This window comes from Typopeltis vanoorti, chromosome 20, assembly GCF_054136105.1.
Source record: "Typopeltis vanoorti isolate ZY-2024b chromosome 20, IOZ_Tvanoo_1.0, whole genome shotgun sequence".
Lineage (NCBI taxonomy): Eukaryota > Metazoa > Arthropoda > Arachnida > Uropygi > Thelyphonidae > Typopeltis > Typopeltis vanoorti.
Window position 1 is genome coordinate 25,675,693 of NC_143568.1, and position 18,982 is coordinate 25,694,674.

An 18,982-nucleotide genomic window follows, 5' to 3' on the forward strand; every position below is an offset into this window, starting at 1 on the left:
TAGTGCCTGCGTGCACATGCCGTTTTGTAAGTTCCTTTTGAAAATGGCAACGTGACGTTGTCAAAATATCGGAAATATTTATTAAAGTATAATTTAATTTATATTCGGATCTACGTTGTTCAATTCCCTAAGTGATTTAGAAATACTATAGTTCATACGTTGAAAGCTTTCTCACTGGGTTAAGCTATATAATTAAAGATGCCAAGAAATTATATTCTGGTTCTGATCCTTTGTCCAAGTGTAAGCAAACAAACTTTGCACATGAAGTATCTTCATGACTAGGCTACTTGTATATAGAGGCTAATGACTTCACATCAACTGCCTTAGTATCCCACCATAATGCAAAGCACATCCCCTTTTCAGAGGTGTATAAATGTTATGCATTTAGAGTTATCTACAAGATCACTAAATCTCACTGAGTGACCCTAAAGGATCACTATTAGAGTAGTGAGCAAATTAATCAGAACACTCACATTTCCAAAGTAAAAAACTACAACTTTACCTACTAATTTATGTGCTCCTCTGTTCCTAATAAGTTCATAAATTTACTTAAGCATGGTATCTGCCAATGAAGAAGGTATTTTTCTTTTGTTATTTCTGCATCTCATAACCATCCTTTTATAATGGATTATATTACGTTATCTTTTGTATCACAATTTAATTTTCCAAGTTTTTTTTTCACTATTGCCCACATTTTCTATTGGGTTAATATCAGGAGAGTTACCTGGCCACTGAACTAATTGGATGTTGTGATTTTGAGGAACTCTTTCACTTTTCTTGAAGTGTGACATGGAGCGAGATTATTTTGGAAGATGACTTCTTTGTCTTTCTGGATCTGTGGGACTACTCTCTTCTCCAATATTTTTATGTATTGATCACTTATTATACTGTCAATAGGCACAAGTGATCCTGGACCCTAATGTGCAACTCCCCCCCCGCCTCCTCAACATCTTTTCAGGTGGGTGTTTAGGAGCTTGTTGAAGGTGGGCAGGAGTTTCATTGTGAATGAAAATGCATAAAAATCTAAGATTCTTGCATGAAAAGACAAAACTACATTCAAGGGACTGTTTCAGGGAGTCAAGTGCCCTTGTTGACATGCTTATTTACCATGGATGACTGGCTTCAAATTACAGGTCAGTATGCATCAGGAGTGTTTTAAACATTGCCCCAATAACTTGTCTCTCCTCATTTTTTACTTCACCGGCTATAAAAGAAATTCCATGAAATAGGGGATATTAAAGATACAACCTTATTTCAAAAGCCAAATAAGTGTAGAAACTTTGAAAGTTTTGAAATTTTGAGCAGAGAGCATATGAGAATACAGCCCTCATCATTGAAATTGCACTACTTAAAAAGACACATGAGCACTGCCCAGGTGTCTGTATATTTGCCTTTAATTAGTGTATCTGGTCAAGATTTTGCTAGCCTGACAGCTGTTTTGAACTGGTTGGTTCTATTCAGAAATCAGGCAGAAACCTTAAGAGCAAAAATTCACATTCGATATCAAAAGCAATTCTATGCAAGTTGTATTTTTCATAAAAGACAGTTCACTTATGAAAAATACAACTCTGGTCAAAATTTCAAAACTTTCAAAGTATCTACATGTATTTGGCTTTGAAATAATCTTTAACATCTATTTCTATGTAATTTGCATTATTAAAATAAAGCCATAATGGTATTTCTTTGATAATTATCAATTCTATGATGTTTTCTGATGAAGTTAATTGCAAATCAAATATTTCTGACATACTTGACCCCCACTGGTGAGAGTTACCATATAGGCATGTGAAGATATCAAAACAAAAAGAATTTGTGGAATTATAAGCAAGATGACAATCATGGAATTAGAAACCAGATTGCAACAGTACAATGAATGAAAGAATTTGAAGGAAGAGGGGTAATTGTAACAGCAATGACATATTGTATATCTCGAGTGAAGAAGATAAAACAGGTTGGAGTTAAATGGATGCCAAAATGAATAAAAGGGGAATTGCAGAGGAAAAAGCTATTATGGAAGGCATATAAAAAGAGAAGTTGAGAACAGTTTCATGGGGGATATAAGGCTGAGGCTAGAAAAGTGACTAGTGTGGTAAGGAGAGAAAAATTAAAATATGTAAGGAGACCGACACTACATTCCAAGGAGAATCCTAAATAATTCTTTTGCTATGTGACAAGTAATAGGAAAAATGATAGTGGATGAATTATTTCTGGGTAGTGATGGGAATTGGGTGACTAAAGGAGATGACAGAGTTGAACTATTTAATAAATCACTTCATTAGAGTGTTCCATCCTGGTACTACAGGCTTTATTCCTAGAAGGATAATGATTGGTGAAGTGTTAGAAGTAAATGAAGAGGATTTATTCCAAATACTGAGTATGCTAGATGTCAATACAGCAGGGGGACTAGATAGAATTTCATCATATGTTTTAAGGGAATTTGCTCTGGAACTGACTGCTATCAACTTGGATGCTTAATGATAGTCTTTCAATGGGGCAGGTTGTTGGAGAGTAGGAGGAGGATAAGATGTACCATTGCATAAGGGTGGTGGTAGAATGGAGGTATCAAACTATAAGGCCTGCTTGTATTTATTCTGTAATTGTTAAGATTTTGGAGAAATTGGTAAGATCTTGCATACAGAATTGGGCAGATGAGGGTAATATTGTTAAAGTGTGCTCTTTCTTGTTTTAGTAAACTGGTTACCTTTTACAAGAGCAGTGGGAGAGTAAGGCATACACTTTTTTTGGCTTTTTTTTTTTTGGATTTTTTCGAGGCATTTTTTTTTTCAAGGCATTTCACATTCAACTTGTCATATGGCATCCCAGGGTGCCATATGACAAGTTGAATTTTTAAGTTGCATCATATGGGCTTGGATATCACATTAGTGGAGCAGATTGATGATTGAATCTCTGATAGATATCAGAGAGTTGTCTATGAAGCAGTAGTACCAGGAAGTAGGAAGGTTACAAGTAGAGTTCCACAGGTTTCAATCCTGGGACCATCACTGTTCACAATCTTTGTCAATGATAGTGTCACAGGACTACTGGGAGATGTGAACCTTGGGAAAGTAATTAGTTATAGTGAGGTGTTTTGGTTCTTCAAAAGGATTTGAATAAGCTGAAAAGGTGGGCAATTGAATGGGAATATCAGTTTTATGCAACTAAACATAAGGTTTTAAAATTTGGATCCACAGATGGGATGCTTCATACTCACTTGGTGGAGTTATACTGGAGGAAGCAAGGGATCTTGAGGTGATTGTCGACAGAAATTTGAAGTTCCGAGGACATATTGCAAAGGGTGTGAAGATACCTCACAGAATTGCAACAGTGTTGAGAACATTGACCATGAGAGATAAAAGTATGTTGGTCCCATTGTATAAAGTTTTGATCAGACCACATCTGAATTTCTGTGCTGAGATCTGGTCACTGAATTTTGACGGGAATGAAGTAACCTTGGAGGGTGCAGAGACAGGTGCTAAAAATCATATCAGGATTGTATAACGATTATGAGGATAGACTGATGGCATGCACACTGCAGAGTTTGGTCGATAGAAGGAAAGGGAGAGGGGCTGTTATCAAGACATTTAAGCTGTTGAAGGGTTATTATCATATTAACACTGATGAGATTTTTCATATGGTAGAAAGAGGGAAGGGAGAAAGGACAAGAAGCCATCCTTGGAAATTGCAAACAAAAGTTGCAAGTAAAAGTGTAAGTAGTAAGATATTTGCATGAAGAGTGGTAGGAGCATGAAATGCATTGCCTGAGAAGGTGGTGGACTGTGGATGAGCTTAAGGAGTGGTATGATACACTTTGTGTTGACCTCCCATGATGAGTCTTATGACTCCATGGAGGTCAGGAAAATAATAATTATAGCCACATAAAAAAAAAAATTCATAAACATTTCCATATCTATTTTATCATTTCTGGCATTGTACATAATATTTGTATAACCTGATGTGCACTACTACCACTTACAGGCATCTAGGAGCTAGACCAGTTATTTTCAAAGAACAACTAACACCTCATTATTTAGTCTAATTCAACTATTCAAACTACACTTTGTATGAAACCCTCCATCATGAGGAAGGTTTATATGACCTGAGGAATATATGCTTACATGTATTCCTCAGGTCTTAACATCTAATGCTAGAAAACCAAACCTAGAATCTCCTATTTTGGATCTGCTTTGGTTAAAAAATTCACTTATTTTCCAAATCTGATAAATAATCAACATAGAATGGTTATCACTGAAACTTGATCTGATGTAGTCTGAATTCCCAAGCAGGGAGGATGTCTACATCAATGTTCACAATCCAAGCTGGCTGGCTTCTTTTTCCAGTGATCAAGCTAGAAGAAATGCTACGATATTTGATGTAATGATCTAACTAAGTTTATCTACACACCAGAATATAAAATAATTCTTGCCATCTTTCCAACAACTTCCATATTTTTTTCCTCCTTCCATATATACTATAGATGTAATTCATCACATTCCTGCTATCTTTTCTATGGGACATTCTTCACAACCATTCTGAGTTATATCCTGGCACTGCAAAATTTGAGGACCTTCATGATTATTACTCTTCATTATTACAATCTGATTATTGTTTAAGCTCTGCAGATCTAAACATTTGCTCTGATTATATAACTGAAATAATACTTGCTGGCATGAAGGTCCTATTCCACTCAAAATCCTTTGTTTTCCAACATGCACCAAAGAAGTCCAAGATAAAAATTTTGGCACTTCTCTAGTAACTAGAGAAAATCCTTCAGCTATGCAATCAGCCTACACAGCAACTTGTAATACTATTGAACTTCTTGAATGGCGGGCAGTCTCAAGTAGAGTAATGTGGGCAAATATCAAAATGGGGAACTGGACAATGAGACTTGTGCATATGGTCCCACAGAAGGTTCTACTAAGGTAGAACTGGAGGAATTTTTTGATGCTTCAGAAAACGCAACTGACACAATGAAAAAGGAAAAGCTGGTCCTTGTTGGGGATCTAAATAGCAGAGTAGGAAATGATTGTGAGACATACAAAAATATTTTGGGAAAATTTGGAGAAAAGAGCAAAGTTAATAATAATGGAAAATACCTGTTGGATTTCTACTCAGGACATGGATGGACTGGTTATTACTAACACCATGTTCCAAGATAAAAATATGCACAAATTCACATGGAGAGAAGAGGCAAGGAAAAAGAAAAGTCTCACTGACTATGTTATTGTTGATAGTGATGTTATTCATTATCTATGTGAATCACATTATGAAGGAAAGTGGTATTAAACATGATATCAAAATTGGAGATGTTAATGTCAGCTCTTTGCTTTATGCAGATGATGTTATATTTCTAAATAAATCCACTACAAATCTGCAAGATTCCCTGGCTAAATTGAATAACTGTTGTAATAGATATGGTATGAAGGTCAGCAATAAAAAGACAAAGCTACGAAAATTGGCAGAATCATTGAAAATGTCAACTACGTTGTGAGCGGAGAACCTGTGGAACAAGTAAAACATTTCAACTACTTAGGCACGATTTTTAGTGAAGATGGTAAATTAAATATGGAAATAGACAACAGAATCAACAAAGGTGGTATGGTAGGAAGTCAACTGAATAAATTCATATGGAAGAAGAGAGAAATTAGTTGGAACACTAAATTAGCAGTATATATACAAGACAGTGTTCAAACAGGTTTTAACTTCTGGATCTGAGAGCTGGGTCAGAAGTAAAACAATTGACCAAAGACTAGAGACCACAGATATGAACGTCCTGAGAAAGATTAGAGGCGTTCTTAATATCCAATTAAAGATTGGAAATTAAGAACGAGGATATTAGGAAAGAACTTGACATTGTCAGCATCCAGGAATGTGTTGGCAAAGCTAATCTCAGGTGGTATGGTCACTTAAACAGAATGGGGCAAGGAAAAATTAGCAAAACAAGTGTTCTCTGCCAGGAAAATGATCCAGAGGAAGACCAAGATTTAGGTGGATTGATACGGTACAAAGTGCCTTAGACGATAGAAATATAAGATCTGATAATGTTGGAGTCTTGACAAGTAACAGACTGATTTGGAGGAAAATTGTAGATAGAAAGTTAGTAATGATGTAAATTTTTCATGTAGTACTATCATATCCTGTACACCCCTTGAGGGTACATGGCAGGAATTTGATGATGATGATAATTTTATATGGTATTTTTATGGAGATCCCATCCACGAGAGGTTGGTCAATCTATAGTACACTAGAACCATGAATATCAATGTGTTTCTTTTTTCTCTTAAGCTGCCTGCTTACACACAGCAACTAGTGTGCTACAGATTTTGTTGCCTCTTTGTGGAAGACTGAAAAAATATTAATATCATATATCATTCATATTATATAAAATTGTGATCTATACAAATGTGTACTATACAAAACTGTAGTTTTTCTTGAATTTTCTTTCTTGCTGCATTAATATTCTCAATGTGGCAAGACCTTACCATTTAAAGAGCATCGATGAGAAAATATTAATGTAAGTGTTAATCATTCTTATTAGGTTAAACCCTCATGTGAATATCAGGCTTAACATGTTACTTTATAAAAATAAAACTTGTACTTTGAAGTTTGGTATTAGACAAAGAAAAAAAAAGAACCATTTGGCAAAATTTATACATAGATATTCAGAGGAAAATGTACAATATCAAAGTTTTCATTAAGAGTATGTTAACATATGGTGATGCGCAGATGAATATTTTTATCATTTTAAATTTCTATGAATGGTCAAATTATGTACACTGATGTCTCAGATAATATCCAGGTCCTGAATAGAGAACATACTTCCCACTATCAGAAGATAACACCCTCCTATTTTGTAATTGGGTTTTAAAATTAAATAACTCCACGAAGGCTCTACCAATCGACCGACCTTTCCGAGCAAAAGGTTGGTTGATTGGTAGAACCTCTGCTACTAATGGCTCACGCAGAAAGTTAAGCAGGTTTGAGTGCGTTAGTAGTTGGAAGGGGTCAATCATTGGATGCTGTTGGCACACTCTCCCTCGATGAGTCTTTGGACTCCCTGGAGTCACATAATAATAACTCAGCATAAAAGCTTCATAACTTGCATTTCTGGTGTTATTTCTTTAATTTTTAAAATAATGTCATTAGCAAGATGAACTCCCTATCTTAAAAGTTGCTGGAACTACTTGAATCACATTATTACTTGCATTTTAGTGTAGGGCACCTCTAAGGCAGAAATATTTCATATAAGGTTATGAAATAGAAATACATTTCAGTTACACATTTAAAGAAAGGTGTAATAATTTATCTGGGAAAGATGAAATCCTAAATGGGGAAAAGGAAAGTGTGACAGAACATTGTATTTTAACGTTTACAAATCTAAAAAAGCAGTATTATTTAAAATATACACGTTTTATTTGCATGCGGAAATGTATTAACAATTCATTTACAAACGGCCTATTTATTACATTTTCAGGAATTATTAATACATTTTACATCTCTATATTTCAGACCTATTCATTTATTTCTTGCAGTATCATCGCTGGCAACTAATTTCGATGAAATAAATTTTATGAAGAGGGAAAATAAGCTTAATTTCTTCATAACAATACCGATAACAGATTCCGATTCACGTACCATGCTATAAAAGCGAACGTCAGATGAATGAAGTGGAAAATGTAACTTACCAAAAACTGCAATGTAGAAATGAAAAACACACACACCGCTTAGATTCGAGTGCTTCTCTGTTAATTATTTATATATCTATTTCGACTGAACGACGCGAGAGGAATGCCTAGAAAAATATGGATGGCCGATACTTCCGTTAACCTAAAAGGCGATCAATATGTGCTATCCACTCAACAAACAGCTGGACTGGTACGTGAATAGCTCGTAGTTCATTTCAGATTATCAATCCACTATTCCATATATATATATACACACACACACATTTAAATTTTCTTTCTTTGAAACAAATATTTTAAGAAAATGATGCAGCCATTTTTAATGCAATGTTTAATAAATCCTTTATTTCTTACGCGTAACAACTCTTTCCAACAAACCGTTATTTTAATGGCTGTTGAAAATATTTGAGAGATCTGTGTTAAATATCTTCCTGAAGATGCTCTCCGCCAAAAGATTCATTTCTTTCGGCGGTAAAATTCTACGAGTTTAACCCGCTTGCTTATTCATAGCTGATATAACATATAATAGTCCTCATAGTTAAATTAAAAAATTCATCAAGATATTTTTCGTTTTTCTTGCGTGAAAAAACTTTTTAAAGCGATTCGAGTCATGCTAGTTTTCAGTGAGGGGTGGGGAAGCCACTGACCGAGAATTCCCTGTTATTACTGATCTAATGTAAAGAACCTGCAGTAAATCAAGCGCGCTGTTTAAAAGTTTCATGCTACTAATATTTTTTTTATTTTATTGTATAAAAAAGTGATGTGAATAAACATAAACGTGCGGATATTCTGCAATGTTATCATAATTACCAATAATATCTATTGTAAGTAATTGCTCATAGACTATCAATACTGAGACGCGGCGTGCAACAAACGTAACCCCTGATTTTCTCATTTTGAATTTTCTTTCGTGTACCGCGAAGTTCAGATGCTTTAGATTATGACGCTATTCCAAAAGAGGTGGGGGAGAGTCAACATAACGATCGTTCTCCCCCTCTAAAAACATTTACCACATTCAGTTATATTAATTGCTATATTGTATAAAGTTCTTAATTGATAGTATAGTCTGTAGATTTGCTACACACACTATGAGTCTAAGGTAATTTATTACGAAATAGTAAACAAATAATAAAAGGAAATAAAATGAACAATTAGCTTCTCACTCTCTTCCTTCTCTTTAATGATTAATTTAGTGCAGAGAGAGAGAGAGAGCTGTTCATACCTTTTTGGGAAAAAAGCAGTTGCAGCAATCGTAGCACAGTCGCCAAGGTTTATCGTTTAGTTTCTTCAGTTCTGTAGTCTGAATAAAAATGAGTACTTGTGATCGGGCGTAGGTAAGTACCAATATTATTGATTATAAAAGTAGATTTGGAATGGGTGAAAATAAATTTCATTATCAGAAGGGACAACCATTCGAAGCCTATCTGATATCAAGTTAGTGTTGTAACACAACCACAGCCAGTTACAATAAATCAGTACGAAATTATTTCAGTGTTTTTATTTCTTTCCCTACCTCCATTTAATGTGTACAGTAATGCTCAGCGAATACTGCATAGGTTATCCCAAACATTATGTTAGACTACTCAAATCAGTATGATCAAGTTTTAATAGTGGATAATGAGTTAAATACTAGGACATGTTGTTTTCCTTTCACAATGAAAAGTACAGGCTTGTCCAGAAATTACAGTTCTATATCCTGCTTCATCAATGGTACATTTTATTTTTTATTTACATGTTTTATTTAAAAATTACCTACATAAATAAACTTAACACGAACCATGATTTTTATTTTTTTTTTAAAAAGCAATGTTATTTTAATATCTTGTCATAATAAATTGACCTGTCCACAATGTATAACTTTCATCAACCAGTTATTAAAATCTACCACCACTCCAAACCCTGTTTAATGAAGTGGGTACAAGAGCTACAGACATGTTTCCTCCATTTACAACCCACACACTGTATCTAATGGCTGCAGAGTAACAGGTAGAAGTATGTAATGTCGAAGGGTTTTAGGCTGAATTTAATGGTAATATTTCACGAGGCTTCAAATTCAGTTTGGCAGCAATAATACTGCTGTGAGACAAACTGCTCTCCCAAGTATACTTGGAGGAAGTCCAATTAGTTGCCTCTATGCAGGAAGGGAAGGTACACTCCCCTGATACCAATTAAAGGATCTGGTATTCTCCTATGTTCAAGTGAATCTATCATGTACATTTCACTATCCATTTCTCTGACCTTCAATCTAACATACAACATGAGATTCAAAACAAATGGTAATACATCTGGAAAAAATACTGTTCCTACCTATAGAACTCCCCTCACAAATTCATTGCACAGTAGACACTACCTGAACATTTCAAATGCATCATCAGTTGTCAAAAATTATCTCTACTCTAAATGAAATTAAATTCACCTTTCCCAGTTTCCTTTACTTCCAGGAGGAATTGTGCATATATTTGCTCCGATATCACTAGAAATTAAATAAGTTTCACATTTCTGTCTTCTTAGGCCTAAAATTTCCTTTTTTTTTTTTTTTAATGTATCATATCTTGCATGCTATGCTTTTCAAATTCAACAAATTAGATCTTTTTGAATTTCTTTCTTAAAAATCTAGTACTCATCAAGCTGTCCTAATAGTAAGATCATTTTCTGTAGCTATGATATTATTATTTTGGTAACCTCCATGGAGTCAATACTCATTATGAGAGGGCAACAGCAACATACCATAATGAACTTTGAAATTATTTACACTGATGATGCATTCATAATGCCTCTGGCAATGTATCCACTCAACTCTCCATGTAAAAAATTATTCCTCACACCCTTCTTCACATCTTTATACAACTTCCAGGAGTGGCTTCTTGTTCTTCCACTTAACAGCTACTCTTTTTATAATTCCTTCTGTATTAATTTGATAGAATCCCTTAACTAACTTGAAAGTCTCTTCATATTTCCTCTTTACTTCCTATCCACCAACCTCTGCAATCCACATTCTCTCACATGCTCTTCATAACCAACATTCCAAAGTCCTGATATTACTTTGGTCATTTGTCTTTCAACCCTCTAATGTTTCCACATCACAATGAAAATCAGGTGACCAAATCAGAGCACAATAAATCCTTAACACGGTAATCATCGTATTAAATGTAGATATGCACTAAATAAATTATAATAAATACTGCAACTTTTAATAACATTTAGCAAAAACTGCAAGTTGTGTTTTGCTATGTGTAGTACAGAGCTGGCAAATGCACTAGACAAGCTGGGCGTCGCATTACAGGGGATGCCCTTACACTACTGACTTTCTTTTACATGCAGCGTGCATTTTCCAGTTAGGACATGAGGCATGCACGTGTACCCAGCTTAACCTCTATTACAAAGTGACATTTGGGCATTGTTTGTAAATTATCGAATTGTTGACTGCTTAGCACACAGTGAATGTGTAGTTAATTCACATTGAGATAAGTAGATTAAAAATTTAACCTAAGGCTTTACAAATCAAAAGAAAAATTTATGCATTTCTTTGAGTTTTTATTTTTTATCTCTTAACAAATGTTTTGTTCAATAGATTTTATTTTGGAATGAAACTCCTGCAACTAAATTATAAATAACTACTCTATCTAATTTTCTATGGTTTGAATGTTTTCAAAGACGGTATTCAATATCTATTATTTCACTTTATCATTTGATAAAAGAAGCAAGCCAATAATGTAGTATCTGCCAAAGCAGATACTTCTAATTCAGACTATTTCTTTGCAATCCACAATCATTTGTTCAGTTGCCTGTTGACATTATTCTAAGTTTTAGAAATTTTATTCTATATTTTCACTATTAAAAACCGTTTACATACATGCAACAAAAAAGAAAGTACAGGACTGTTAGTTGTTTTTTTCTTAGAGAATTCCGAATATAACAACTTTTACTGCTGCTGGAAATAACTTTTGTCTTAGAAATACTAGACAATAATCTTCTCAGCTGGAGATAAAGACTAAAAATTTAGATTACTCTCAATGCTATTGAGAAAGAAAGACCACCTCTTCAAAAGGCAGACTAAAGAGCCTCAAGCAGTAGTGCATAATACATTAACAATGTTTTGTTTTAAATTATATCCTAAATAGAAATGCCAAGATTTCTTTTACAGCCCGATACAATCCGTGTTACGGAAAGAAAAAAGTCTTGTCATCACCAAAGCAGATTAAAGGTAATGCCATAGAATACAATCGAAGAATGGAGATTATCCTCTGAGATTGCTCTGCCTACATCCCAATAGAACACGACCCCACAAAAACACAAGTTAAAAAATTCAAAAATTAAAATTTCATTAAAAAAGTATCTTTCTGGCCTCTGGACATTACAAACAAACTGAAACCTTTCTGTTCCCATACCCCTGAATACATGGTTTACCAAAAATCCACGAACCCAAATCCCCACTAAGACCAGTCGTGTGTTGGGACTGGCTCGTGCGAGCCAGTTGTTAAAATTTTTCAAATTTAGTGAGAAGGTTATTAAAATTCTTTATGAAAGGATAGATGATGAATGGTGGTATATACTTTTTCTCGTAAATATTTTGAAATTGTATAATAAACACTTATATATATTATTATTATTATCAAAAATAAATGCATAAAGGAGAATTCACAAAACACAAACTCGGAAATCATTTTATTTACTAAATAATGTCTATATTCATTAAAACACAAACACGTTATCAAAACTCCCGAACTGGGTATTTGAATAAACAATAATGCCTTATTTAAGTTATCCAGGTATTTGCTTACGTTTTGGAATCGCCGAACTTTATATAGTTTGGTGATTTCATTTCGGCATGAAACTCTTTGAGTTTCTTATTCGGCTAAGAAACAATATGGGATGTAATATCCCTTTAACTTAAATAAGTTATATCGCCGAATTGAAGCCTTTGGATCTTCATATAATTAATAATGCCTTATTTTTCGCCGAATTTCCACCAACTTGCAACATTAAGTTGTTGGAAAAATTGCACTATCAATAAATACAAAAATTCTTCGCGACGGCGACAGTCTCTGGTCATTTGATTGACTACGAGTGGTAATATTAGTGTTACATTTTTTTTGTTCAGGATTTCATTTGATAATAGGTAAGTTGTAAGTAATATAGGAAAATTTTCTTTAATATATGTTTTTATTTTGGTTTTTTCGTTTTTTTTTTTAATAATTAAAATAATTTTAATCAGGGTTAGAGTTTTGTCGAAAAAGTGGATAGCCGTTAGTTGAAAAAATGAAATAGAACGAAACTTCTTAATGATGTTATACTTCTAAATAAATCCGCTACAAGTCTGCAAGATTCCCTGACTAAATTGAATAGCTGTTGTAATAGGTATGGTATGAAGGTCAGCAATAAAAAGACAAAGACAATGAAAATAGGCAGAATCATTGAAAATGTCAACTGTGTTGTGAATGGAGAATCTGTGGAACAAGTAAAACATTTCAGCTACTTAGGCATGATTTTTACTGAAGATGGTAAATTAAATATAGAAATAGACAACAGAATCAGCAAAGCTGGTATGGTGGGAAGTCAATTGAATAAATTCATATGGAATAAGAGAGAAATTAGTCGGAACACTAAATTAGCTGTATACAAGACAGTGTTCAAACCAGTTTTAACTTATGGATCTGAGAGCTGGGTCAGAAGTAAAACACTTGACCAAAGACTAGAGACCGCAGATATGAGAGGCGTGAACAGATGGCATCAATGGCAATATCATATTAAAAACGAGGATATTAGGAAAGAAGTTTACATTGTCAGCATCCAGGAATGCGTTAGCAGAGCTAATCTCAGGTGGTATGGTCACTTAAACATAATGGGCAAAAAAAAGATTAGCAAAACAAGTGTTCTCTGCCAGGTTGGCAGGAAAACGACCCAGAGGAAGACCAAGATATAGGTAGATTGATACAGTACAAAGTGCCTTAGACGATAGAAATATAAGATCTGATAATGTTGGAGTCTTGACAAGTAACAGACTGATTTGGAGGAAAATTGTAGACAGGAAGTTAGTAATGATGTAAATTTTTCATGTAGTACTATCATATCCTGTACAACCCTTGAGGGTACATGGCAGGAATTTGATGATGATGAACTTCTTAAACATTAAAAGAACAAAATTTGAAGAAGCAGAAACAAAAACATCTGAAGATACAATAGAACTTTGTGAAGAATCAAATTTTTCATAAAGCGAGCCGGTTGTTAAAAATTTACCAACACACCACAGACTAAGACCTATAGTACATGCCACTATGCACCTTTCTACAAACTGTCAAAACAGCTGGCCAACTCTCTGACCCCCCTCAATGCACTTTCCACATCCTATATAAAAACTCCACTCATTTTAAAACCCTATTAGAAAATTTAACCTCAATTAACACAGACATATCGTTAAGCTTTGATATCTCATTGTTTACCAATATTCCCTTAATTGATACTTTTAACACTCTTAAAAAAACGTTTTTCCTTCTGCCATCTTAGATCTCTTTTCCTTTGCCATCAATTCTGGTTATTTTTCTTGGAAGAACGAAATCTACAAGCAGATAGAGGGAACCACCATGGGTCCCCACCTCCCCACTCTTATGGAAAATTTCGAAAAACCAGCCTTAGACTCAGCCCCTCTCAAACCTTCTATCTGGCTAAGATATGTAGATGTGTTTTCTATTTGGCCTCATGGCCCAGATACATTAGCCTCCTTCCTCAGTCACCTCAACAGCCTACATCCAAGAATCCAGTTTACGATAGAAAAGGAAAAGAACAATTGTTTACCCTTCCTAGACACCTTAGTTACACGCCTTCCTAACGGTACACTCTCCTTCACTGTATATAGAAAACCTATGCACACAGGTAGATCACAAACTCTCCCACCACTACCCCACTCAACAATATGGCATTATTAAAACTCTAACCAAGAGAGCCCACAATCTTTGTTGCAGTGGAAACGCCCTTACAACTGAGCTTGACCACATACACAACACTTTCCTCTCCAATGGCTACAGCAATCACAATATTAAAAAAAAAAAAATCAGTTCCCCCTCCCCCCCCCCATTCCCTGGCCTTCTCTTCAGAAAGAGTTTAGAAATTAGAAATGCCATCACCATACCCTACATCCATGGCACATAAAAATAGCCAAGATTTTAAAAAGGTACAACCTACACACAGCATTTAAGTCCCACCGCAAACTTGCTACCCTTATCTGTTCTACAAAAGATCAGCTCCCTCCTCTCTGTGTCTGGAGAGGAGGAAGCTTTTTTTTTGACCATGCGTATTGAATAACTTTTCTCTTGGCACCTTGTCATATGCTTTTTCCAAATCGACAAAACTTAAATACAGATCTTTGTTATATTTCCATGCTTTCTCAATTATTTGTCGTAAAGTGAAGATCTGGTCCTGACAGCCTCCATTTGGCCTGAATCCAGTATGTTCTTCACCAAGCTTTTCTTCCACAATTCTTCTCAACCGTTTCTCAAGTGTGCTTGCGTAAATCTTGCCAGGAACACTCAGTAGGGAAATACCTCTGTAATTTTCACAATCAGTTTTATTTCCCTTTTTATATATGGGTACTATGAGAGCTGTACTCCAATTATCGGGAATTCGTCCCTCTGTCCAGGTTTGCTGAACTATGCAGTGCAGCCACTGCAAGACTTTTATACCACCATACTTTAGGATTTCTGGTCAAATATCATCTACTCCTGCTGCCTTTCCACATTTCAAGCCTTTGATGGCTTTTTCTACTTCAAGTATGGATATGTATTCCTGACTGTATGCCTGTTGAGTGTTTTTTACCACTGTGCTATCACTGCTTGTTTCATTTAGCAATTTTTCGAAGTAATTACTCCATACTACAATAATATCTTTTTCTCCTGTTTTCATGTCACCTTTATCATCTGTAACTCCTTTTACAGCACTCTTTCCTCCATTTCTAAACTTCTTCAACAACCTCTGGAATATTTTGCCACCTTCTTGTTCTATGTTCTTGTTCTATTTTCTTGCCAAAGTCCTCCCATGACTTTTGTCGAGCTAGCTTTACACAGTGTTTAGCTTTCTTACATTTGTCTCTGTATTCTCTAAGAGCACAAGCTGACTTATTTGCCAGGAACTTTTGATATGCTTTCTTATTTTCCTTCACTGCCTCTTTAACTTCCTGTGTCCACCATGGAGTTCTGATTTTTCTATCCTTGCAGATAACCTCACCGCATGCCTCAATCAGGGTTTTCTTCAAGGTTTGGTTTCTGTTCTCAAACTCTTTCATTTTTTCTTCAATAATCTTATATATATATATTTATTTATAAAATTAATTTAACTGACTAGAACCCGAGAAAGTATAACAAAAACCTTTAATAAATCGCAACTAGTTTCATCGGTGCTCCAACATCTTCAGGTGACAAAGAAAAAACATAAGACTTATAAAGATAACAAGGTAAAAAACACGGACTTTCCAGCTTAATAAAAAGATGTTTTATTAAGCTGGAAAGTCTTCAAAATCTTCTAGAAAAATGTTAGCTAAGACTGGGGATAAAGGGCTGCCCATAGTTAACCCGCTAGTTTGTTTGTATATTTTAGCTTCATAGCAGAAATCGCCGTGATGCAATGAGTTAGAAGAGCAAATATTTTTTTAGAAACCTTGTCCTTAAGAAGAGTCAGAACTTCATCCGTAGGTACATTTGTAAACAGAGACACGATGTCAAAACTCACCATTCGGTCAGAGTCTATAAGATTCAAATTTTTTATTTTTGAGATGAAATCTTCTGACTGTTGTTTATGGTAAAGATGGCATCGATCCTAAATAGATTCGCAGTTTGTTTTGGTAATTGTGCAGCTGCCTTTTCAACTTTTGTAAGAAAGAGTTCTTTAGGAATGGAGGTCGGAGAAGGAACGAAGTTAAGGCCCTTTGAGAGCACACTAAATTCTGCAGGAGAAAGTGTGGAGAGGATTTGTTAATCACAACATTTTTTAAATTTTGTGAATTGATATGGGGTCAGCGAGTTTGCTCCTGTTTAAGTTGGTTGAATTTTCTGATAAGAATTAATTTGTTGGAGAGTTGCGATCTAGAAGCACAGAGAGAGCTCATGTTTTTAAAGAGAAACCTATTTCTTCAGCTACTTTAAAACCTAAACTGTGATTACGCTACATTGATGACGTCTTCCTTATCTGGGGACATAGTTTAGAGGAACTGCAAACTTCCTAAAGCATTTAAATAATCAACATCAGAAGAATAAATTCACATCAGAACTAGAGATTGTTTTTAAAGAGAAAGCTATTTCTTCAGCTACTTTAAAACCTAAACTGTGGTTACGCTACATTGATGACGTCTTCCTTATCTGGGGACATAGTTTAGAGGAAATGCAAAACTTCCTAAAGCATTTAAATAATCAACATCGGAAGAATAAATTCACATCAGAACTAGAGATTAACGGCATTCTCCCCTTCTTGGATCTAAAGGTCAGCATATTACCTGACTGTCTTAAATTTTCAATTTTTCGAAAAACCACCCAGACTGATAGATATTTACATGGCTCTTCTCATCACTTCCCTCCTCAGAAACTGGGCATCATCTCCACCCTTGCCCATTGAGTTTCACTTCCACATAAGAAGACCTTCAAACAGAGCTTAACTTCCTGAAAAACACCTTCTTAAATAATGGATATTCGTCTCGTAACATCACTAAACGTTTGAGACCACGGCAACATCCTCGACAAGAAGATGATTCCAACCCTATCACTCATATATAGTTACCATTTATCAGCTCTCTTACCCCAAAACTATCTAGGATTTTGAAGAAATTCAACATAAAGACCGACTATACTACCCTGCCAAAACTTCGTTCTTTTCTGATTCGACGAAAACACAACCAAAGGCATTTTCCTGGTGTTTATAAAGTTTTGTGCGACTGTGGTCGACCTTATTTTGGCCAGACAGATAAATCTGTTTCACTTCGTCTTGAGGAACATAGATGTGACATATCTTACAGTAGAACACGAGCGAGTGCCCTTTCCAGTCACGTCCTTTTCTCGGCAAACTCTAACCTTGAAGAACGGCCACACCAAGTTGATTGGGAATGCACTACTAATTTATATATATGCAAGGCTGAATTTGAAAGAAGAATTATCGAATCAAAAGAAATAGTTCTGCACCCTTCACACTTGAACAACAATCTAAGCTACAATTTGCCGGATTCCCATAGCGCAGTAATCCAGTACTGGCTCTCTAAAATTAGCTGTCGCACACATTCAACTCATACCAACGGTAGCACGCGGTCACCTATTCAAATATGACTATTACTATTCTACTTCTTTTTATTAAGCTGGAAAGTCCATGTTTTTTACCTTGTTATTTTTATAAGTCTTATGTTTTTTTTTCTCACCTGAAGAAGTCGGAGCACCGATGAAACTAGTCGTGATTTATTAAAGGTTTTTGTTATACTTTCTCGGGTTCTAGTCAGCTAAATTAATTTTATATATATATATATATATATAAGATTTATTGAAGAAAAAATGAAAGAGTTTGAGAACAGAAACCAAACCGTGGAGATTCAGTGGCAAGCCTTGAAGAAAACCCTGATTGACTCAGCCAGAGAGGCATGTGGTGAGATCTGCAAGGATAGAAAAATCAGAACTCCATGGTGGACACAGGAAGTTAAAGAGGCAGTAAAGGAAAATAAGAAAGCATATCAAAAGTTCCTGGCAAATAAGTCAGCTTGTGCTCTTAGAGAATACAGAGACAAATGTAAGAAAGCTGAACGCTGTGTAAAACTAGCTCAACAAAAGTCATGGGAGGACTTTGGCAAGAACATAAAAAATAAATATCAAGAAGGTGGCAAAATATTCCAGAGGTTGTTGAAGAAGTTTAGAAATGGAGGAAAGAGTGCTGTAAAAGGAGTTAGAGATGATAAAGGTGACATGAAAACGGGAGAAAAAGATATTATTGAAGTATAGAGTAATTACTTCGAAAAATTGCTAAATGAAACAAGCAGTGATAGCACAGTGGTAAAAAACACTGACCAGGCATACAGTCAGGAATACATATCTATACTTGAAGTAGAAAAAGCCATCAAAGGCTTAAAATGTGGAAAGGCAGCAGGAGTAGATGATGTTCGACCAGAAATGCTCACGTATGGAGGTATAAAATTCTTACAGTGGCTGCACTGCATAGTTCAGAAGGCCTGGACAGAGAGACGAATTCCAGATGATTGGCGTCCCATATATAAATAAAACTGAATGTGAAAATTATAGAGGTATTTCCCTACTGAGTGCTCCTGGTAAAATACATATGCAAGTATA

At 35.1% G+C, this 18,982-nt stretch overlaps 1 protein-coding gene and 1 long non-coding RNA gene across 2 annotated transcripts in view; one reads left to right on the forward strand and one right to left on the reverse strand.

Annotated features, from left to right (window-relative positions):
* The window catches only part of Tmem214 (Transmembrane protein 214), a 367,830-nt gene that overhangs the window by 54,807 nt on the left and 294,041 nt on the right, over positions 1–18,982 (reverse strand). The window lies entirely within an intron of this gene.
* Positions 7,691–18,982, forward strand: part of LOC150095291 (uncharacterized) — a 72,410-nt gene continuing 61,118 nt past the window's right edge. Inside the window, exons 1-2 of the long non-coding RNA XR_016550056.1 lie at positions 7,691–7,872; positions 8,873–9,013. This is a non-coding gene — a long non-coding RNA (uncharacterized LOC150095291). The remainder of the gene's footprint in view (positions 7,873–8,872; positions 9,014–18,982) is intronic.